We start from the raw sequence: 25124 nt of genomic DNA on the forward strand, positions 1-25124 counted from the left end.
AGTTCAGCATGTACCGAACTGAATGTTCATGCTTACAGGGAAATAAACAACTAAAGCGCATACTGAAATACAGTGCCCATATATTATAGGACTTATGGATGACATCCACACGAATCACAGGGATTCGTGTCCTAAATATCCTTCTCATAATTTAGAGGTGGTTGCCACTTCATCTTAGATTGACTAATTTGAATACTTCGTACTTTATATTCATTACAAATGGGAACCTTTGGTGCAACTAAGGGATTGATCCTAGGGTACTACATGGCAAGCATGGTATTAAAATACGCTTGCTATATAGGACTCATTGAAGGTGCCCACAGATGTATTTAACACAACAGATCATCTGCGATCCACCGTTAACACACTTCACATGGCAGTAACTTTGCCGTAAGAAAGGGTACAGCCTTTATGGAGGCTTCCAGGGAACTAAACCAGCCATCAGACTGGTAGTAGAATAATTGGCATTAGGGGCTGTGTGACAGCCACATGATATCGGACCTTTACATAATCATAGTACAGAGCGCTACACGCGTCACTCAAGAAATTATGTGGGGGTCATTCTGACCGACTTATGAAACAACCAAACACAGTTATCCGTCTATGGAACCACATACTGATGGGCCTTGGATTGGGATGCTACTAATTCTATCTCCAGCTGTGGGGGAGATGGAATGCTCAGGAGGCATCACTACTAACGTTGGGCATATATACCTGGGAAAGTGAGAGCTAGTCATGGCTTTAAGTCAAATTGTTTTGGGTTATATCACCAGTATGTTAATCTACAAATTGACAACACCACCGGGGTAGCATATGTCAACCATATGGGTAGAAACATATCGACACCATGTGACTATCTGGCCAACAATATTTGTGAATTGAATTGAATTGAATCCCTCTTGTCAATCAGACCTTTCGGTCTGAACGAGATGTTGTTGCCTGCAGCCATACATGTAATACTAGCAGCACACAATGGACACGGGCTGGCATCCGCCGCGGTGAGTTCACCAGGTACCTCCACTCTGTGATGCAGGCAATAGTCTTAGAGTCACTGTCTCTATTAATCTGGATTAATAGCGTATTCCAGATAGAGATTGGATATCAGCTTCCAACTACCAGGAAAACTGAATTTAGTGGCAGACAACAGGTCACGCTAAGTCTAAAAACTCTGTATGGATGTTGGATAAAATATGTATTGCTGGATCAGCTGGTATGGAACACCAGATAACGACCTATTCACATCCATGCTCTTACCAGTTATCAAATTATGTTCTTGGGAGCCAGAACCTGGAGCAGTGGTTCAGATGTATCTTCGCTGATTGGGGGATCATTTATGCATCCCTCCCTTTTGCCTCATCAGTCGGTTATTTAGGAAGAAACTATAGACTTCACGTCTCGAAATTTGATAATACCTGATTGCCCAACGCAACCAGAGGTACTGGTGATATCAACATGGGTCAGAACCATACATCACCATCCATCATAGACCTAACTTACTGGGTCTTCCCGCAACAAGGGGAGTTACCCGTCACTATTATATATTAACCTATTTATTTAGAGTTGGAAGCACCTCTTCTACACCTGGGACTGACGGACCGAATGCGGAATTATTTCAGCGGGTCACAGACAGTCCACCTAAACATCAGTACTTGGTATCATATAGTAATGGGAAGTACTGTCACAACAACAATCATCACCCACAGATCTATGAACATCCCGTCTGTTCTGGAATTCCTGGCAAGCCTCCATTACGATGAGAGGCTCAGTCATAGTGCCATCAACTGCGCCAGAGGTGCTCTGTCAATATACCTGTTGAAGGTGTTCAAAAGGGAACTGCAGATGCTGAAATGAAGGTACAGAGCGGCATTCTGTTGGGACAAACCCTGGTAAACAAACTCATGAGGGGCATTTTAAAATTAGTCCCCAAGAACCAGGTACTCCCAAATATGGGATGTGAGCATTGTACTGACCATGTTAAGAAACTGGTCTCCAGCTACAGCTCTGTTCCTACGGGAACTGACTATGAAAACAGTCATGCTGATGGTCCTGGTCACGCCACAAGGGTCCAGTCACCACAGAAAACAAGGTTGGACAACATGATTAATTCATCTGGAATTTATGGTTTACATCAGTGTAATAGTCATAAAGAACAGACAGGGGTCAGCAGGCCTAAAAAACAGAATTCAGGGTCTACCCTACAGATGGTCGTCTCTGTATTATAACACACTTACTATCATACTTGAAGTATACTAAGATCATCAGAGGGGAGGAATGTCACTTTAATCAGCTACTAACAGCCATTTAAAACAGTGACAGTCCAGACCATCTCTGGATGGCTAAAACAAGTCCTAAATAGGCTGGAGTGGGAACTAGCATTTCAAATCTCACTCCACCAGGGCTGCAGCTACATTAGCAGCTATGAAGTTGGACGTACCAATGGACCAAATCCTCAAGACAGCAGGATGGCCAACGGAGGAATTTTCCAACGACTTTATAACAAACCAGTCATTGAACCTGAAACATTTACAGAAACAAATTTAAGTTCTGTAATATAATAGACCCATAAATAGGGGCAATAATTGGTGTTCATAATTTTACTGTTGGATTTCAATATCGTATTGATGTCTAATGTTGTTAACTCTACTCTCCCCAAAAATCAAGGCAGATGTGATGCATGGACTCGTTCCACGGCATGAAATCACAGAGCTTTAAAATCTTCACGTAGTCACTCACGTGACTCCGAAGTAAAATAGTAAGATTAAACGAGAACTTACCAGTTTGAAATTTGATCCTTATTTTATGAGGAGGAACGTTGAGGGACTACGTGCCCTCCGCTCCCACCCTTGATCATAGTCTGAACTGGTATCTGTTGTCTAATCTTACTATGTTTAGTCATTATAGTTATCTGTGATTCCACACCGCTGCTTTGAAGAATGACACGCATGCGTCGTAAGCGGGTTCTTCACGTAGTCCCTCAACGTTCCTCCTCATAAAATAAGGATCAAACTTCAAACTGGTAAGTTCTCGTTTAATCTTACTATTCTTCCCCCTTCTCCCTCCCTCAGGTATTGTATCATTACATTGAAGACTGTATTGTTTCTGCTTTCCACATCCATACAGAACTTAAAATGCAATTCCTTTTGCTACCACTTTCCATCCTACTCTCACCTTCACATAGTCCACCTCTGACATCCCTTTCGTGCCTTCGCTATCTTTATTGTAGGGGAAGTTATTAATCAATATCCTTCACATGTACAAAGACTCCAAACTATTGCACTACCTTATTTTCATCTTCCTGGAAGATCTCCATTCTATCCTGCCAGTTTCTTTGCCTCAGTCGTCTTTTCTTTGTCGACAACACTTGTTGCATCAACATCTTTAAGATGTATTTTCTTTTCCTTAACCATTGCTTTCCCTTTGATATATAATTTATATGTATCTATGTATATCTATGTATCTCTATATATCTGCATCATACCACCGCGTATCACCCTCAGGCCAATGGGTTGGTCGAACGGTTCCACAGACATTTGAAGTCGGCATTGAAGGCGCAGCTCACTGGCCCGGATTGGGTGGACAAATTGCCTTGTGTGTTGCTGGTGATCCGCACGGCTCCTAAGGCAGATTTGGACACATCTTTTGTGGAGATGGTGAATGGTGAATGGTGCTGTGGGTGCCTGGGGATTTCCTTCCTGTGTCTCTGGGGTCGCCGGAGCTCGCCTCGTCTATGCTGGCGTGTCTGCGTGAGAGAGTGGGGGTCCTGGCTCACATTCCCACTTCCCGCCATGGGGTTGGCCCGGTGTATGTTCCGCCGGTGCTTAAGGACTGCTCTTTTGTCTTTGTTTGCAGGGAGTCGCATCGCACTCCGCACCAGAGGCCTTATGAGGGGCCTTTCCGGGAGTTGCGGCCTGGTATCGTGACTTTTGTATTGGATGTCGGGGGTCATGAGGAGATCGTGCCAGTGGCCCGCCTCAAGCCTGCTCATTTGGATGTCGACAGTTGGAATTGCTGCATTGTCGGAGAGCCACTAAGAGTGCATGGGGGGGGAGGCTGAGGGGAGATGGACTGAATGCTTGGGGGGGATGGGAATGGCAAGGAGCAGAATGGGGGGGGGGGGGGGGGGTGAAGGGAGAATGGGTGACTGAGTGAATTGCCACCACACTGGCCGTGAGTGGCTGGACTGCCAGGCCACCAGCCACGAGTAAGTAAACTGCCAGCCCACCAGCTGTAAGTGACTGAAGTGCCACCCCACCAGCCATGACTCACTGAACTTCAAGTCCAAGAATCCATTCAGTCCACAATGTCAATACTAGCCCTCTGGAAATCAGTCCCTTCAGCGCACAACACCCATACTAGCGCTCCAGAGATCCACGCAAGGATAGACTTTCCTCCTTCATTGCTGTGATCTGTAAAAAAAGATGCAAATGTTTAAAATTGATTGTCCACCCTCTCCCCCTTCTCTCTCACACAGTCTGTCACCTGTTTTTGGCAGAATTTCTGGCAGTTTCGCAGCTGCCAGCCCACCAGGCCTGAGTTACTGAGCTGACAGCCCAACATGCCTGAGTGATTGAGCTGCCAGTCATGAGTGACTGAGCTGCCTGGCCTGCTTGACTGAGCTGTCTGGCCTGCTTGACTGAGCTACCTGGCCTGAGTGACTGAGTTGCCTGGCCTAAGTGACTGAGCTGCCTGGCCTGAGTGACTGAGCAGCCTGACCTAAGTGACTGAGCTCCCTGGCCTGTGTGACAGCTGTCTGGCCTGAGTGACTGAGCTGCCTGGCCTGAGTGACTGAACTGCCTGGCCTGAGTGACTGAGCTGCCTGACCTGAGTGACTGAGCTCCCTGGCCTGAGTGACTGAGCTCTCTGGCCTGAGTGACTGAGCTGCCTGGCCTGAGTGACTGAGCTCCCTGGCCCGAGTGACTGAACTGCCTGGCCTCAGTGACTGAGCCGCCAAGCCTGCATGACTGAGTTGCCAACCCAAGAATCCATTCGGCACCCAATGTCCATACTAGCCCTCTGGAAACCAGTTGCTTCGACCCACAACACCCATACTAGCGCTCCAGAAAGTCTCCCCCCCCCCCCCCACCCCCCCCAACCAAACTACGAAATTAAATAAAGTTCCGGCCAATGCAGTCGTGTGTGAGGGTTAAATGACGCGCAAATGATGCCCAAGTGGGACAGGCCCTTTACCTTGTTTCAATAAAAATGCTTCACAGTTGTTCCACTCTACTAATTTTAGCTAGGTTTTCCCAATGGTTTTGGGACCAAACACAAGTGATCCTTAAGGCACAGGACTACCTATAACAGTTAATCATAAACGGTGGTGTCCCATAATCTCACATTATGTGCGTAACCTTTTATTAGCTTTCCAGTGTACACTGTTGACTTTACATGTATACTGTTTATTTACCACGCATACTGTTTACTCAGTGTGCTTCATGCAAACAAAGAATTTCATTACACCCTAGTGTATATGACAATAATTTAATCTGAATCTGAACAAACCACGAAGGGCTGGAAGAACTCAACAGATCATGCTGCAACGGTGGAGGGAATAGACAGGTGATGGTTCAGGTCAGGACCTTTCTTCGGACTGATTGTAATGGGGGGGGGGGGGCTGGAAAAGTGAGCTGGAGCCAGGACAAAGCCTGGCAAGGGATAGTTATATAATGTGGTTGGAAGGTGGGTGGTGTAAGTGACAAAGGCTCAAATTGAAAAGGAGAGAAAATGGTTCTCAGATAAGGAAGAAGGGGAGGAGTGAAATATAAAGCCAGAGAGAGGATTAGAATTAGAAGGAGACAATGGGCAGAGGGAATGTGGAAATAAATGAATAAAAGGGAAATGAGGAATGTGAAACCAAATATTAACGTTCTTTAACTTTAATATTTGAATTATTTTCAGTTTATAATTTTAAATTATGACCAATTGTATCAATGGAAACTGCCCCCTGCCATTCATAAGGTTATAAGGTCATAGGTGATAGGAGCAGAATTAGGCCACTCGGCCCATCAAGTCTACTCCACCATTCAATCATGGCTGGTCTATCTATCCCATCGAACCCCATTCTCCTGCCTTCTCTCCATAACCCCCTGACACATGTACTAATCAAGAATTCATGTCCACGTCAGCCATTTCTTTGTCAGCTCTGCCCAGGATATTCAGCTGCAGTTCTACCTGCTTCACAGCTGATGTTTGAAGAGGCAACGTCCATGTTAAAATTCCCTGTGGGACCATCAACCCTTTCTTGAATGCCAGACGTGCATTGGCTTGAAGGCTGCACGTAAAACCCAAATCATCATGGTCTCTCCTTATGTTGAAGGGAACATTGAAATATAAAAAGCATGATTGAGTGGTGCACTGAACAGAGTCTCAGGCAAACACTCAATTCCCTGATCTCCAGCCCACACGTTCTTCATCCTTATGCGCCATGGTGTGCCTTTTCAGCATCAGGGGTATAAATAATAATCTGTGTCCATCTTTGTCTCTCTTTGATAATGTCCTAGAAGCTAGCACCATTGAACATAGAACGTGGAACAGGATAATGCAGGAATAGTCCCGTTGGTCCACCATGCCGTGCCAATCATGATGCCAATATAAGGAAATCCCATCTGCCTACACATGGTCCGCCTTGCTCTGTCCCTTGCCACTCGATGTATCTGTCTAAATGCATCTTAAACATTGCTATCGTATCTGCTTCTTCAATTTCCCATGCTGCAAGTTCAGGCACTCACCAAAACTTGTGTAAAAAACTTGCCTCACACATTTCCTTTAAAATTTTCCCCTCTCACCTGAAACCAAACCCCTCTACTATTTAGCCTTTCTAGCCTGAGAAAAAGGCTCTGACTATCTAATTTGACTATCTAATCTAATCCGTGCCTCTCATTTTTTTGTGTAGTTCTGATGGGTTGTCTGATGCTCCAGAGAAAATAATCCACTTAGAGCTAATGTACTCCAATGCAGGTGACACCCTGATGAACCTCTTCTGCACCCTCACCAAAGCCCCCATATCCTTCCTCCAGCACGGTAGCCAGAACTGCACACAATTCTCCAAATATCGTCATCCCACATTCCAAAGACGTGCAGGTTTGTAGGTTAATTGGCTTCTGTAAAAATTGTCCCTAGTGTGTAGGGTAAAACTAGTCAATAGGCAATAGACAATTCTCCCAATTTGGCTAGCCCGTGCTGTCTCCTCCCCTTCCTTAACCCTCTAGCTGTCTCCTCCCACCCTCCCATCCGCCCGCCCTCGGGCTCCTCCTCCTCCTCCGCTTTTCCTTCTTTCTTTCCCCACCCCCCATCAGTCTGAAGAAGGGTTTCGGCTCGAAACGTCGCCTATTTCCTTCGCTCCATAGATGCTGCTGCACCCGCTGAGTTTCCCCAGCAATTGTGTGTACCTTCGATATTCCAGCATCTGCAGTTCCCTTTTGAACATCCACAATCAGTACTCCGTTCCTGCCTTCTCCCCATATCCCATGACCCCGCTATCTTTAAGAGCCCTATCAAGCTCTCTCTTGAAAGTATCCAGAGAACCGGCCTCCACCGCCTTCTGAGGCAGAGAATTCCACAGACTCACAACTCTCTGTGTGAATAAGTGTTTCCTCGTCTCCATTCTAAATTCCTTACCCCTTATTCTTAAACTGTGGCCCCTGGCTCTGGACTCCCCCAACATCGGGAACATGTTTCCTGCCTCTAGCGTGTCCAAACCCTTAATAATCGTATATGTTTCAATAAGATCACCTCATCCTTCTAAATTCCAGAGTATACAAGCCCAGCCGCTCCATTCTCTCAGCATATGACAGTCCCGCCATCCCGGAATTTAACCTTGTGAACCTATACTGCACTCCCTCAATAGCAAGAAAGTGCTTCCTCAAATTACGGGACCAAAATTGCACACAATACACCAGTCTGTAAACCTATGACCACTAGTTTTAGACACCACCTCCCTAGAAAAAGGTGTGACCATTTGTTTTTTATGCAGCCCTCATAATTTATGCAGCCCTCATAATTTTACTTAAGTAAGGTCACCCTCATCCTTCTACGCTCCAGGGAAAATGGCTCAGCCTGTCCAGTTTCTCCTCATAACTCAAATTCCCCAGTCCCAATAACACCGTTGTGAATATTTTTCTGCATCTTCTGCAGTTGAATTTTTCTGCATATTTTGCATCCTTCCTATATCGAGCTGACCTGGAAAGCACACAATATTAAAAATAAGGTCTCAACAATGTCCTGCACAGTTTGACCTGACCCGAAATGTGGCCTGTCAAGTTCCTCCCCAGATGTTGCCTGATCCACTGAGTTCCACCAGCACTCTCTACTTTGCTCAAGATTCCAGTCCCCTGTGTGGCATGACACTTTTGCAATTTGCAAAAGACTGCTGAAGAGGCTGAATTTCCTGTTCCTCTTTCTACTTCAGTTTAGTGTCACATGTACCGAGGTACAGAGAAAAGCTTTTGTTGCGTGCTAACCGGTCAGCAGAAAGACAATACATGATTATAATCGATCCAATTACAGTGTATAGATACATTAAAAGGGATGTATGGTTGTATGGACCAAGTCAGTCTTTTCTTTTAGATTTTTTAGAGATACAACATTGAAACAGGTCCTTCGACCCACTGAGTCCCTGCTGACCAGCGATCAACCCATACACTAGCACTATCCTACACACTAGGGACAATCTACAATTTTATGGAAGCCAATTGACCTGCAAACCTGTATGTCTTTGGAGTGTAGGAGGAAACCGGAGCACCTGGAGAAAACCCATGTGGTCACAGGGAGAACGTCCAAACTCTGTGCAGACGGCACCCGTGGCCAGGATCGAACCCGGGCCTTGGTGCTGTATGACAGCAACTCTACCGCTGCGCCACTGTGCCACCCAGTCATTACACATCTTAGCTTAACTTCATCATCCAGTCTTGGCTCTATGGCAGACGATGCCCTCAGTAGTTCAATTGTCAATAGGTCCTGATGAGCTGAAGAGCGTACAATCATGCTTGTTGGCATTGAAACAATTGGAGGAGCTGCCTGTAACAGTGCAGCGATTTGCTATTTTAATTCCAGTTCTTCACTGCACTTGAAATCCATCTGATGTGAATCCATGTCCTCTGCTAACAAATAACATCATTGACCTTGATGTCAGGCAACATTATCAGCTCAGTAATTTGTAACAATGCTCCCATTGTCCTTCCTCCAGCACAGCGGCTTATCACGAAAACTCAGGGGCAGAGAATTACGCGTCTCGGTGGGAAAAGAAAAGAGTGAATGGAACAAAGAGTGCATTATTAACCAGCCTGCAGAAGAGAGGCAACTTCCACAACTAAAAGGGGCCAATTTGAGAATTATAATTTGATGTACTAGATACAGTGAGGCTGTCCGACACTTTTCCCCAAAGGTTAATGGCGTTACTCCCTTAACATAATAATTATTGACATAAACAAAACATATTCAGTAGGTGGCCTGATGAATGCAGAATAATCAGTAAGTTGACTCAAGTGACAAAGTTAATTGTCAAGGTCCTTTTCAGTGCTGGGACCTGCTTTGTTTTCCAACTTCTCTGCTGGGATTTGTATTTAAATTACACTCATGCAATCATTTTTAATGAGATAATTATTTGAAAGTTCATTTCATTTTAGTTTTAGGTTTATTATTGTCATGTATACCGAGGTACGGTGAAAAGCTTTGTTTTGCATGCTATCCAATCTAATCAGATAATACTATTATTATCTTGCAATATTATTATAAGATAAAGCACCATTGAACCATTGTATTCAGAATTACAATCAAGCCAAACTCAAGTACAATTGGTAGAGTGAAGGGAAACAGAGAGAGTGCAGACAAAATGTGTAGGGGGGAACATGTGTGTGAAGATAGACACAAAATGCTGGAGTAAATCAACGGGATAGGCAGCATCTCAGGAAGAAAAAAATGGGTGACATTTTGGGCTGAGACTGAAGAACTCCATCGATATGTGTCTATCTATAGAGAGTGCAGAATTGTATTGTTCCCAGTTCTTAGCATAGTAGCGTAATAATTCCAGACGAAGTCCAATATCCTCAAAGAAGTAGAGGAAAATCGAACATAGAAACATAGAAACATAGAAACATAAAAAATAGGTGCAGGAGTAGGCCATTCAGATTCAGATCAGATTCAGATTCAGATTCAATTTTAATTGTCATTGTCAGTGTACAGTACAGAGACAACAAAATGCATTTAGCATCTCCCTGGAAGAGCGACATAGCAAATGATTTGAATAAATAATAATAAGTGATAATAAGTGTCCGGGGGGTGGGGGGTGATTGGCAGTCACCGAGGTACGTTGTTGAGTAGAGTGACAGCCGCCGGGAAGAAGCTGTTCCTGGACCTGCTGGTTCGACAACGGAGAGACCTGTAGCGCCTCCCGGATGGTAGGAGGGTAAACAGTCCATGGTTGGGGTGAGAGCAGTCCTTGGTGATGCTGAGCGCCCTCCGCAGACAACGCTTGCTTTGGACAGACTCAATGGAGGGGAGCGAGGAACCGGTGATGCGTTGGGCAATTTTCACCACCCTCTGCAATGCCTTCCGGTCGGAGACAGAGCAGTTGCCATACCATACTGTGATGCAGTTGGTAAGGATGCTCTCGATGGTGCAGCGGTAGAAGTTCACCAGGATCTGAGGAGACAGATGGACCTTCTTCAGTCTCCTCAGGAAGAAGAGACGCTGGTGAGCCTTCTTGATCAGAGTTGAGGTATTGTGGGTCCAAGAGAGGTCATCGGAGATGTTGACTCCCAGGAACCTGAAGCTAGAAACACGTTCCCTTCGGCCCTTCGAGCCTGCACCGCCATTCAATATGATCATGGCTGATCATCCAACTCAGTATCCTGTACCTGCCTTCTCTCCATACCCCCTGATCCCTTTAGCCACAAGGGCCACATCTAACGCCCTCTTAAATATAACCAATGAACTGGCCTCAACTACCTTCTGTGGCAGAGAGTTCCAGAGATTCACCACTCTCTGTGTGAAAAATGTTATTCTCATCTCGGTCCTAAAAGATTTCCCCCTTATCCTTAAACTGTGACCCCCTTGTTCTGGACTTCCCCAACAAAAAGAAAAAAAATGAACAATACCCTAGCTTATTGTAGGACCATTCAAAAGCCTGATAACAGAGTGGAAGAAGCTGTTCCTGACTCTGACACTTTCAAGCTTTGGTGTCTTCTGAGGCAGCTTTCCCGAGGCAGCGTGCAGTATAGGTGGAGTCAATGGTTGTGGAGTCTGGTCTGTGTGATGCACTGGGCTGCATCTACAACACACTGCAATTTCTTGCCATCTTGTGCATAGCTGTTCCCAAACCAAGCCGTGTTGCAAACCGATTATATGCTTCCTATGCATCTGCGGAAGTTTAGTTTAGTTTGGAGATACAATGCGGAAACTGGCCCTTCGGCTCACCGGGTCAGCACCAACCAACGATCCCCGCACATCAGCACTACCCTACACACACGAGAGACAATTTTTCATTTTACATTGATACCAAGCCAATTAACCTACAAATCTGTACATCTCTGGAGTGTGGGAGGAGCCAAAGATCTCAGAGAAAAGCCACACAGGTCACGGGGAGAACGTTCAAACTCCGTACAGACAAGCACCTGCAGTCAGGGTCGAATCAGGGTCTCCGGCTCTGTAAGGCAGTAGCTTTACCGCTGCGCCACTGTGCCACAGTTAGTAAGAGCCACTGGAGACATACTAAATTTCATCAGTCAGCTGAGGATTGGTGTGCCTTCTGGACTGTCACTTCAATGTGGTTGGTGCACGACAGCCAGCTGGCAATATATACGCCAAGAAACTTGAATTTCTCAACTATTACCATTTTGGCACCGTTGATGCTGGTGGCGGCTGAAGGAACAAATGAGCCATCTTCAGCCACTCCTCGTAATAAAGCATCGACCCTTTTGAAAGACCTTTCAGTGGGATTGATGAATGAATCCATTGCTCTTGCAGGCCTAAGATGGAAAACATGGCATGCAGTGAGCCACAGAATTAGTGACCAGAAGCAGCCTGAAGCAGCCTTCATCTGAGCTCGCTGAATACATACTGGTCAAAGCTTCTCACAAAAGTGGAGGAATTCCCTCAGGCAAGCAATGTTCACCGAGTAAAGGAACTTGGACACACAACAACTTGCACTTGCAAAATTACTTCTTCTTCTTCTTGCGTTTGAGGCAGCAGAAGTCCGCAGCAGGGTGATGCCATGCGGTTCAACATCCGTATGTGCCCGCCCTAAAAAGGGCGCATGCTCCCGGTTGGCGCCAAGCTGCGGCGCTGCTGCTATCTCTGTTTGTCGTCGTTCGCCTGGCTGAGGTCAGTTGACAGGGCTCACCACGGGGAGGTCGACAACATGAGCCCCCAGCAAAATTACTGAAAGAAGCACACATCCATCTGGCTGACTCCAATTTCAGACATCAATTGACTTCATGCTCTTTTTTCTTGCATTCTCCCCCATCTGCAGGCTTGATTTTCAGTTTCACGTTCATCAAAGTATTACAGCAACTTTCCAGTACAGAAACAGCCCATTCATCCCAGTAGTTAATGCAATTATAATGAATTGCAGATTGCTGGAGTAACTCAGCGGGTCAGGTAGCATCTCTGGAGGGCAAGGATAGGTGATGTCTCAGGTTGGGACTGAAGGAGGGTTCTGATGCCAACCATCACCTGTCCATGTTCTCCATTGGTTTATGCCATAGCTTTTGGTCTACATGACTAATCCTCAAACCTACTTTACTTTAGACTTTAGACTGAGGTAAAGTGCAGAAACAGGCCCTTCAGCCCACCGAGTCCATGCCGAACAGGTTTCACCTCCCATACACCAGGGCAAATTTACAATTTTTACCGAAGCCAATTAACCTACAAACCTGTACGTCTTTGGCGAGTGGGAGGAAACCGGAGCACCCGGAGAAAACCCAGTCGGTCACAGGGAGAATGTACAAACTCTGTCCAGACCGCACCCATGGTCAGGATTGAACCCGGGTTTCTGGTGCTGTAAGGCAGCAACTCTACCGCTGAACCACTGAGTCACCCTTGTTGAATTTCACTTTGTTTCGTTAACAATAAGGAACCAAATATGAGGATATTCAACACAAAGACCTTTCCCTGATGCTCTTTTAGTGCTGGTGATCAAATTCAACTTTCATCAGCAAGAGCATTTGTTTTAAAAATAGTAAGAACATTCTGCATGTTGATAGAAGCACTATATACCCCCAGCAATTTCTTGTGCTTGTTTCTTTGTTAGAGTTCCCCTCATTGATTTTTGTGTTTTGCTCGAGATAGCGCTGCAGTTGAACACCGATTTTAAATGAGTGTAGGTGGTCGGTTTGTAACAGGAGGGAAGGGAAAGGCATTTTCAGATAGAGCAAAATCTTTGACAGTGAAATGTACTGAAATAGAATTACAATTCAACAACATTTTGTTAATTGGTTTGCTATACGTTTTAAACGAAAACTGAAAGCTGCACGACATCAAAGCGCATTTTCTAGTTTAACTCTTTTATTCAAATGTCTTTGTCCTACATATGCATTGAGGATGGTGATTCCTTTCACATCTCTCAAGGACGCCATAACTCATTTTCCGGCAGTAAAACCCTTGAAACAGCAAAAGGATCAGGCACATTAATGTGAATAAAAATAAACCTGGCTGAGTGTAGCTGCTGGGGAATAAATAGCCAGAGCCTATCTGTGGGTTGACTTGGATTTCAACCTGCATCGTGATATGGGTTATGTTGGTTCACATACCCAGTGGTCTAGGCTCTCATTTGTCATTTCCTCGTTGACTCCTGTCAACGTCAATAGTCCTCTTTAACTTTTCCTAAACCTCAAAATCACAAATAGGTATCTACCTGTGCGTTTTATTTTCAGTGTGTTAGCAAATATGAAGTATAGCGAAACACATGCGAAGTTAGTTAGTTAGTTTAGTTTATTGTTGCATGTACAGAGGTACATTTTGTTGCGTGCTAACCAGTCAGCAGAAAGAATTATACATGATTACAATCAATCCATTCACAGTGCACAGATACATGATAAAGGGAATAACGTTTTGTGCAAGATAGTCCAGTAAAGTCTGATTAAAGATAGTCCAAGGATCTCCAATGTGGTAGATAACAGCTCAGGACTGCTCTCTAGTTGTTGATAGGATGGTTCAGTTGCCTGATAATAACGCAGACTAAACAAGGGTCCTGACCTGAAACATCACCCGTCCAAAGATGCAGCCTGACCTGCTGTGCTACTCCAGCACTTTGTATCAATCCCTACTCCCATTATAGGTCTAACCAATCTATCTATATTACTAAAAGTCTGTTCTTGACCGGTTTTGGCCATCTGTGCTGCGATGTCCGAGAGAACGCCGCAACCTACGGCCGTAATTTTTGGCCACCTTGCTCAGAGCCCCCCTCCGCCATATGTGTGCCAAGGATTTTTCCCATCGATGAAAAATGACAGAGATATTAATGATTTTACAAAATTCCCCATTCTCTCAGCTGCCCCTGCTGGCGGCAGGGGGGAGGGACTATAAAACCAGGAAATGGTGTGCCTCAATCAGTGTCTGCAAGCTGAAGGAAGGCAGAGGTCACGTTTATCTGAGCTGTGAATAACACTGAACACATGTCTACTCAAATGTGAGTGTCCTTAGTGGTTCTAAAACGCTTGCAGAATGTGTCTATTGGTTCTAAGATGTTTGCAAAAAGTGTTTATTGGTTCTAAAATGTTTGCAAAAAGTGTTTATTGGTTCTAAAATGTTTGCAAAAAGTGTCTCTTTTGGTTCTACAATGCTTGCAGAATGTGTCTCCCCCTCTCCTCCTCCCCCCCTCTCCTCTCCTCCCCTCTCCTCTTCCCCCCTCTCCTCTCCCCCCCTCTCCTCTCCCCCCCCTCTCCTCTCCCCCTCTCCTCTCCACCCTCTCCTCTCCACCCTCTCCTCTCGCCCCTCTCCTCTCCCCCCTCTCCTCTCCACCCTCTCCTCTCCCCCCTCTACTCTCCCCCGCTCTCCTCTCCCCCTCTCCTCTCCCCCTCTTTCCCCTCTTTCCTCTCTCTCTCCCTCTCTCTCTCCGCCCCTCCCCCTCTCTCCCCCCTCGTCTCCCCCTCTCTACCCCTCCCCTCTCTCACCCCTCCCCCCCTCCTCCCTCCTCTTCCCCTCCTCCCCCCCTCTCTCCCCTCCTCCCCTCCATCCCCCTCCCCCACCCACCCTCACTCCCCTAAACCCCTACCCTCCACAACCCCTACCCTCTCCCTCCACCCTCCCCCTCCCTGCTCCCCACCTCACCCCCCTCTCAGCACCCCCTCTCTCTCCCCCTCACTCTCACCCTCTCTCGCTCCTCCCCACCTTTCCCCCCTCACCCACCCTCCCTCTTATCCTCCTCTCCAAACCCCCTATCCCTCTTGCCCCTCTCTCTGTGTCTCTGTCTCTGCCCCTTCTCTCGCTGCCCTCACTCTCTACCCTCGCCCGCCCCCCGCCCCTCTCTAGATGTGACTGCAAGTTGGGGGCTATGCATCAGTAGATAGGGTGGTTATGGGGTAAAAGGAGCAAATTAATAATATTAATATAATATCAAGGGGGTAATTAACGTGAGTGCGGGGGGGGGAATAGTTAGTGTGTGTGACGCTGCGTGCGGCCCCCCCCCCCCACCCCCACAACCGCACGTTGGGGGAACAGACCCAACGGGTCTGCATTTGGTCTAGTATATTACTAAATCTCTGATCTTGACCGCTTTTGGTCTACTGTGCTGCGATTTCCGACAGAACGCCGCCACCTACGGCCGTCATTTTTGGCCACCTCGCCCAGAGCCCCCCTCTGCCTTACGGGTGTGGAGGATTTTTCCCATCGATGACAAATCAGAGAGATATTAATGTTTTAAAATAATCCACCATTCTCTCTGCTGCCCCTGCTGGAGGGAGGGGGAGGGACTATAAAACCAGGAAGTGGTGTGCCTCACTCACTCTCTGCAAGATGGATGAAGCCAAGGGTCACGTCTCTCTGAGCTCTGAATAACACTGAACAAATGTCTACACAACTGTGAGTACCCTTAATGTGGTTTGAAAATTAAAATATGGTTTGTTTGAAGTAAAAAGGCACTGCCTGCAAATGGTTGTTTGGATGCTTTGGCTTGAAGTTGAAAGGCACTACTTACTGCAAATGGTGGCATGAAGTTGAAAGGCACTACATACTGCAAACGGTGGCTTGGGTGCTTTGGCTTGAAGTTGAAATGCACTATTTACTGCAAATGGTGGCTTGGGAGCTTTGGTTTAAAGTTCAAAAGGCACTACTTACTGCAAATGGTGGCTTGGGGGCTTTGACTTGAAGTTTAAAAAAATCACCATTCTCTCTGCTGCACCTGCTGGAGGGAGGGGGAGGGACTATAAAACCAGGAAGTGGTGTGCCTCACTCACTCTCTGCAAGATGGATGAAGCCAAGGGTCATGTCTCTCTGAGCTCTGAATGACACTGAACAAATGTCTACACCACTGTGAGTACCCTTAATGTGGTTTGAAAATGAAAATATGGTTTGTTTGATGTAAAGAGGCATTACCTACTGCAAATGGTGGCTTGGGTGTTTTGGCTTGAAGTTGAAAGGCACTACTTACTGCAAATGGTGGCTTGGGTGCTTTGGCTTGATGTTGAAAGGCACTACTTACGGCAAAAGGAAGCTTGGGTGCTTTGGCTTGAAGTTGAAAGGCACTACTTACTGCAAATGGCGGCTTGGGTGCTTTGGCTTGAAGTTAAAAGGCACTACTGCAAATGCACTTATTTCCTGTTTGCACTGTATATTGATTTTAGATAAAATGCTACACTTATGGCTGTGATTTTTGGCCATCTTACTCAGTCCCCCCTCTGCTGAGCAGGTGCAGAGAATTCTTCCCATCAATGAAAAATAAAAGTGTTATTAGTGTTTAAAAAATGTTGAGAATCTCTCTCCTGTCAATCATGCCCTGAAAGCCACACCTATTCCGGTGGGGGGAGGGGTTATAAAACCCGGAAGCGTGGGTGTGGCTCAATCTCTGCATGATGGGGGAGGGAGAGGTCATGACTCTGTCTGAGCTGTGAATCAACTGAACACACTGAATGTCTACTGAACTGTGAGTTTGGTGTTTTGTGTGGTTTTATGGTGGTTTCACCCTGCATGAAATGGTATGAAGCTGCATTTGAATTTGGTGGCCTTGGACCCTGCTTGAAGTGGAATAAAACTGCACTGAATTTGGTGGCCTTGCACCCTGCTGAAAGTGGTATGAAACTGCACTTGTATTTGGTGGCCTTGGATCCAGCTTGAAGTGATATGAAACTGCACTTGAATTCGGTGGCCTTGCACCCTGCTTGAAATGGTAGGAACATGGATTTGAATTTGGTGGACTTGCACCCTGCTTGAAATGGTAGGAACATGGATTTGAATTTGGTGGCATTGCACCCTGCTTGAAATGGAATTTCAAGGAATAGTCATGAGTCAACTGCCAGCCCACCAGCCGTGAGTGAGCTGCCAGCAGATCAGGCTTGAGGGACTGAGCTGCCACCCCAAGAACCCATACCAGCACTCCAGAAAGCCCCCCCCACTGGCCACCAATATTGGAATTGGTGGAGAGGTGGAATATTGCGTCGGGGGACCAGCCCTCCCGTGTGAACATGGGACCCAATGGGTCCCACTTAGTCTAGTACTTTATAAAATCTGTGGTCTCACCCTACTATATGCATTGTTTGGCAGCATTTTCAATTTGCCATTCCACCTTGAAAGACCTATGCAGAAACATCCATTTGGTTTGTGTTCTCGAAATCATTTCAAAGTCAGATCATTTGGTTTACATTACCTTTTGTCATGCTCACTGTCAAAATGCAACACTTCCCACTTCTCTGCCATTAAAGGGCCTGTCCCACTTACGCGACCTTTTCGGCGACTGCCGGCACCCGTCATAGGTCGCCGAAAATGTTCAACATGTTGAAAATTCAGTGGCGACCAGAAAGACGCTACAAATCTTTGGGTGACTAGGAGACCTCTCACGACCATACAGGCAACCTCCTGGCGACATGCCCCCTGGTGACACCCTGCGACAGCCGCAGCATGTCCTGACTATGGGTTATGTCTGCGTGGACTGTGTACGTTCTACATGTGACATGTGTGGATTTTCTCCGGCAGCTCCAGTTTCCTCCCACGCTCCAAAGATGTATAGGTTTGTGTCGGATGTTCCCAGTATGTGCAGGATAACTTTAGTGTGCGGGAATCACTGGTTGGCGACGACTCGGTGGGCCGAAGGGCCTGTTTCCGCGTTGTACTGTGTTACATATGGTGCAAGGTAACGTCCAGTAAAATCCAATTCAAGCGGTAGATTTGAGAGGAGATTAAAGGAATATAGTTAAAGAAATGCTGCTGTTGGAATAGAGGTTTAAAAGAGTGGAGCTATGGTTCTTATAATAAGTGATCGGAGACCAGCATGTAGAGAGTTCCCTGGCTTGGGTGTCATCTTCGGCTGGAGTAACTCAGCGGGTCAGGCAGCATCTCCGGAGAAAATTAACAGGTGACGTTTCAGGTTGGGACTCTTCTTCAAACTATTGTCCAGGGGTAGCAGGAGTTGAATTTTCACCAAAGATAGACACAAAAAGCTGGAGTAACTCAGCGGGACCGGCAGCATCTCTGGATAGAAGAAATGGGTGACGTTTCAGGTCGAGACCCTTCTTCAGACCATGTCTTTTGACTTTTGCTTGATGACGTGGAGACCAGTATAAGTGACCATTGACACAGATCAATGAGGTGATCAGTGCAGGAACTCATCACAAGCTCTTTAAGCCTAATCTGCCATTGCATTAGATCATGTTTGAGCCATATCCTAAAGACGTGTTCAGTTGTACACTAACCTTTGGATCACACCCTTGGTTCCCTAACCAAACACAAATCGTTCGAGCTCACCTCGGGATATTTCATTGGCGCAGCATTTTGAAGAAGCATCTCAGATATCTCTCATGTTTTTAAGTGCTCTCTCAGAAAACAACCTAATTTCAATTTTACGGCGTTTTGGATTCCCTCAACAATTAAGTACCTTCCCTCTGAAATTCAAAAAACTGTTGATGTGGAAATCTGCAATAAAAGCGGAAAATGCTCGAATTATTCAGCAGATCAAGTAGCATCAGTCTCCAAATAAACAAGAGTTAATGTTCCAGCTCTCTCTCCTACCACAGATGCTCCCTGACCTGCTGAATGCTTCCAGTATTTTTCTATTTTCCACATATTATTACTTATTTCTGTTTATTCTCTTTTAATTTTAAAACAGCTCGACTATTCACACCTCAGTTGATTGATTGAACAATATAGCATGGAAACAAGCCCTTCTGCCCATTAAGTTCACTGACTATCGATCACTCGTTCACACTAGTTCTTACATGTGGAGGAAGGAACTGCAGATGCTGGTTGACACAAAATGCTGGAGTAACTCAGTGGGACAGGCAGCATCTCCGGAGAGAAGGAATGCAATCTCTGCCGTCAACCCTCGCCGCCTGCCCGGCCATCCGCTGACCGAGGCTTCGTCCGCTGACCCAGGCTCAGCACCAGGCCAACAGTCCCCATGATGCAAACTCTCACACCACATGGTCTGACTGTGCTGGGTCCTACTGCTCCCCCCCACTTACAGAAACCTCAGTGGGGGTTGGGGGTTACACTGGTTCTTCCCCTTCCCTTTTTAACTGGGTGGCCCCAGCTACTTGCCACCCATACAATAGTCCTCACGACCCCCTCCTTTCTGAACACGCACCACCACCCCCCCCCCCCCCCCCCCCCCACCAGACATCGCCATGGCCTCCATCTACTCACCTGGCTTCCTCTGACCCCAACCCCCACCCTTGCAGTGTGTTCACCATCCCCCTTGACCTCCCCCTTTCTGATACGGAATGGTCAGTCCTCAGCAGAGGCCTCACCTTCGTTCCCCTCCGCCCCCACCTCAACGAGTTCCGTGCCCGCCACGATGTAGAGCTCTTCTTCCGTCGACTCCGCCTCCGTGCATTTTTCTATGGGAAGGAGTCCTCACCACCCAGTGATGACCCCTTCTCCCGTCTCCAACAGACCCCCTCCTCTTGGACTCCCCCTCATGGCCATCTACCTGCTCTAGACCTTTTCATTTCCAACTGCCGGCGGGACATCAACCCCCCCAAATTTTCCACTCCCCTGACTTACTCTAACGTCTCTCCCCCTGAATGTACGGCCCTCTGCTCACTCTGCAGCAACCCTAACTTGATAATCAATCCCGCCCGCAAGGGAGGTGCCATGGTAGTCTGGCGCGTTGACCTCTACCGGTCTGGTACAAGGCGACAACTCTCAGACACCTCTTCCTACTTATCCTTGGACCATGACCCCACAGATGAGCACCCCCAATATCGCACACCATTTCTGATTTTATTACTTCCGACTCTCTGCCCTCTGAAGCCTCCAACCCGATTTTATCTTCACCCCAAAATCCACAAACAGAACTGTCCTGGCAGACCGATTGTTTCTGCTTGTTCATGTTCCACCAAATTAATCTCCTCATACCTCATCTCCATCCTATCCCCCCTGGTCCAATCCATCCCCACCTATGTCCAATACACCTCACATGCTCTTTGTCTCTTCAATGACTTCTGTTTTCCAGGCCCCCACTCCCTCATCTTTACTATGGATGTTCAGTTACTCTACACCCCCATACCCCACAAGGAAGGTCTTAAAGCCCTCCGTTTCTTCCTCGACCCAAGAACCAGCCAATTTCCCTCTACCAATACTCTCCTCCCCCTAGCAGGGCTGTTCCTAACCCTCAACAACTTCTCCTTCGATTCCTCCCACTTCCTCCAAATCAGAGTTGCTGCAGTGAATGCAGCGCCGGAGACTCAGGTTCGGTTCCGACAATGGGTGCTGTCTGTACGGAGTTTGTACATTCACCGCGTGACCTGCGTGGGGTTTTTCTGGGATCTTCGGTTTCCTCCCACACTCCAAAGATGTACAGGTATGTAGGTTAATTGGCTTGGTAAATGTAAAAATTGTCCCTAGTGGGTGTAGGATGGTGTGCAGGGGTCGCTGGTCAGTGCGGACCCGGTGGGCCAAAGGGCCTGTTTCCGCGCTGTATCGCTAAACTAAACTAAACAGAACTAAGCATCATCATACCACTGCCGATCAGCATCTGTACAGAAATCATCTACTGAGCCCGCATGTAAGAGGCACTGTGTTTGGTGCCATTTTCCAAGACCAGTCCATGCTCCAGTTGTTGCTGAGGGAAGGAACAAAGGCATGGGGAGGGAAGCACAATGGACAATGAGGGGGCGGGAAGCACAATGGACAATGGAGGACCCGGCGTGGGGGGACCGCCGTGAGGGAGTGGGAGGGGGGAAGAACAAAGTTAAACCTGGCGCGGGATAATTTATACGTGCCCTTTATATGGAGACTATTTGCATACCTTGAGTATTCAAGCAAAGAATCTCACTGTGACTTGTCACATGTGACAATAAAGTATTCATTCATTCATTCATTCATTCATTCATTCATTCATTCATTCATTTATTCATTCATTCATTCATAGGTGATGCCCGATTCGGGCAAGCTGCTTGGCCCCCAGCCATTGCCTTACCTAGGTCGATCAGCAACCGATGTCCCTCTCCTTGCCCGTCCACCTTTGTTCTCTGGAGGAAGTCAACCTTGAGTGCACAGTAGGCCCAACCCTCATCTCTCCTACCATCCTCTCTCCTCTCCCGTCGCGTCCGTCATCATTGCCGGCTCCATCCTCGCGGTCTCTGGTTTTCGGGGGACGGGGGCTCCCCTCGGGTCATCCGAGCATTGGCCGGCTCTGTGCTACCCCCGCAGGCCACAAAACGTGCTACCCCCCCACGGTACGCTTTGGCTTCCCCTGCAGGCCACACACCGTCTTGTGGAAGCCTTCAGCCGAGCACTGCTCCCTTTGGGAGCAAGATTTGTAATATGGTGTTCAGTAAATCAAGTTGTTGAACTAGAGGGCGTAAGTTTACAGTGAGAGGGAAGAGGCTTAAAGGGGGTTTGAGGTGTAAATGTTGCACACAAAGAATAGTTGGAGTCTGGAAAAAGCTCCAAAAGTGGAGGCAACATTCACAACCTTTATAAGGCATCTGAACACTTAGTTGAATGAACAAGGCAGAGTGGAACAGGGAATTGATGCAGGCAAGTCAGATTAGCATTCGTTATCACCTCTTCTATGGCCAACAATGGACCATTGTTGGCTCTACCTTTCCCTGGTCGTTGGTGCCGGCTCTGATTTGTTCTGAAACTTTCATACCTCTAGTTTCCCTTTCCCCTGACTCTCAGTCTGAAGAAGGGTCTCGACCCAAAACGTCACACTCCTTCTCTCCAGAGAGGCTGCCTGATCCGCTGAGTTACTCCAGCATTTTGTGTCTACCTTCAGTATAAACCAGCATCTGGAGTTCCTTCCTACACATGCTGTCTGACTTGCTGAATTACTCCAGCACACTTGTGTCTTCCCTTCAACCATGTCTCCTCCCTAGACAGAGCTAACAATATTGAAATTTTTACTGGGGTAAAAGACTGGAGACAAGCAAATTGGTGCAGAAAAAAATGTTTTCGTTTAAACCATTATCAGCAACTGATACAAAATACCAGCATGTCAGAAAAATAGAGTAAATCTGTGCAAACTCTCTGGATGCCTGTAGATTTGCTGCTGCCCAGGGAACCTATTCAATGAAACCTATTGCTCGACTCGAGATTAGAAGCCTTCTTTTCCTTCTATAAAAAAGAGGGAGATTTGTGGATATACAAAGCTGCAAACAATATGCTGATGAGCTGCTTTTGAATAGGAGCTGAATGAATATCTAGTTAAGGACCAAATTGAAGGTTATGAAAGGAAGTAGCGACACAGATAAGAGATGACTCCTTAAGAATGTCTTGTCAACTTCTGAAAGTAATTGAGTGCAAACTGCAGGATTTCTGCTTAACATTCCAATATAAAATTTTCAATCCTGGCTCGTTGTCATGGTTCCACCTGGTTTGGAGGCACTGCTCAGAGTTTAACGGGATTCTGTTGAAACGCCGATGTACTTTCTCTCTGTAAGTCCTTCATTACAGTAGATACTTTTAGTTTGATAGCTCTGACATTAAGTTTCGAACAGAAGGGCTTCCTTCATATTGCTTGGAATCAGATGAAGCAAAATTTACCGTTTGCTCTTCCCTAATCTATTATTACTGAAGAAAGAATGTTTAGTGTGTTTGCAATAGTGAAACAAGTTATGTCCATAATATATAGCAAGCAATCGTACTCCCGTGCTGTGGTAGCATCAGGTTTATGGACAAAATTAATAGATTATTTTGAGATTTTGTTTAAATAAAGTATCGTTTTATGCTTATTAACTGGTGAAAAATGAAAACACTAGAATTATATTTTCCGTCAGAAGCATAGTAATTTATTAGCTTTAAGGTTTTATTAAAATGGACCATTTTCAAATACCATCATGATGTTATTATGTATTATTGTAATTCCAATTTATAATAATCCCCTGACGAAAGAAGACTAGTGTAGTTTAGTTTAATTTAGTTTAGATACAGCGTGGAAACAGGCCTTTCGGACCACCAACCGACCAGCAATCCCCGCACATTAACACTATCCTACACACATCAGGAACAATTTACACTTACACCAAGTCAATTAACCTGTGGGAGGAACGGAAGATCTCGAAGGAAACCTAGGGAGAACGTACAAACTCTGTACAGACATCACCCGGGATCGAACCTGGGTCTCTGGCGCTGTAAGCGCTGTTAACCAGTAATACCACTGCACCACCATGCACAATTTAAAAAGCACAATTAAATATTTTGTCACAGCAATTATTAATTCTCATGAAGGCTTAAGACGTGAACATTATGAAAACATTAATTTTGAGGCTAATATTGTCTTTTCAGTATGTCCCATGTCAATGTGACCAATCAGTTTTAATGCCAAATATGATGATACATCTACAAAATCATGAGATGAATAGATCGAGTAGACGCACAGAGTAGGGGAATCGAGAACCAGAGGACATAGGTTTAAGGTGAAGGGTAAAGATTTCAATCTTTAAGAACCCCCTTTCAAGGATTGATGCACAATCCTTCAACATGCATATATTTTATCTCTCTTTCCTTAATTGTAGGTACATTAGGGGCATTTAAGAATCTATTAGATAGGCAAATGGAGATGCACAAGGATATGGATCACATGCAGGTAGGAGAGATTTAACATTATATGGGCATTGTGAAGGGCCTGTTTCTTTGCTGCCATGTTCTATGTTGAACTGTATTAGAAATTAACTTACTGTTAAGTGGATTCACATGCTTGATGTATTCAGAGTGAAATAATTGTTTACTTGTTTTTCTTATTTTAATAGTGCGTCTTGATTTTAAATTAAACACAGCGGTGCAGCTGGTAGAATTCAGAGACCTGGGTTTGATTCTGACCTCATGCTGTCTGTGTGGAGTTTCGACATTTTCCGTATGATTCCTCCAGGTACCTCCAGGTGTAAAATAGCTCGTTCTAAGCTCCTCCCAGTCTAGTTTCAATCAATAAAATACTAAATCAGCACTTCTGCAACTAAACTTTATGTTGAATAACACAACAACAGTTCCCCTCTACTATACCTAACCACCGCGGGTTTGATCCTTGTATCTGCTTGGCCAAGCCCTTCTAGCCTCGTGCAAGCAGAGACACTCCAAAAGGTCATGCAGTCCCAAGCGTTCTTCCAGGAGATCGACATCGGACCTCGTGGAAGCTACCTTTTATAGGTCCCCAAAACTTGAGTGGCCGAACCACATGGGGGTGGTCTCTATACAGTCCAATAACAAATATCAATTAACACAGTACATGATAAACAGTTCCCTAACCCAATAATACAGTAACTAATACATTGTATTCAAAAGGAGCTTCCAGAAGGAAGCAAACATAGCAACATGTGCCCTGAGATTCAGACTGTCCCTCCAAGGCTCAACCGTTCAACCAATCATCAATTAACAGGATGGCCATCTCGCAACATTATTTATACTATGTATATCTGGTTTGCAGTGACCCAATCAGTTTCATGCAATTTACACCTTATTGCAAGAAACTGCAGATGTCCCATTCTTTCCCTGCAGCTAATATCTAGGCTCCAGACAAACTGGCACCATTCAGCAGCTTG

The sequence above is a fragment of the Amblyraja radiata genome, chromosome 2 (genome assembly GCF_010909765.2).
Source record: "Amblyraja radiata isolate CabotCenter1 chromosome 2, sAmbRad1.1.pri, whole genome shotgun sequence".
Classification (NCBI taxonomy): domain Eukaryota; kingdom Metazoa; phylum Chordata; class Chondrichthyes; order Rajiformes; family Rajidae; genus Amblyraja; species Amblyraja radiata.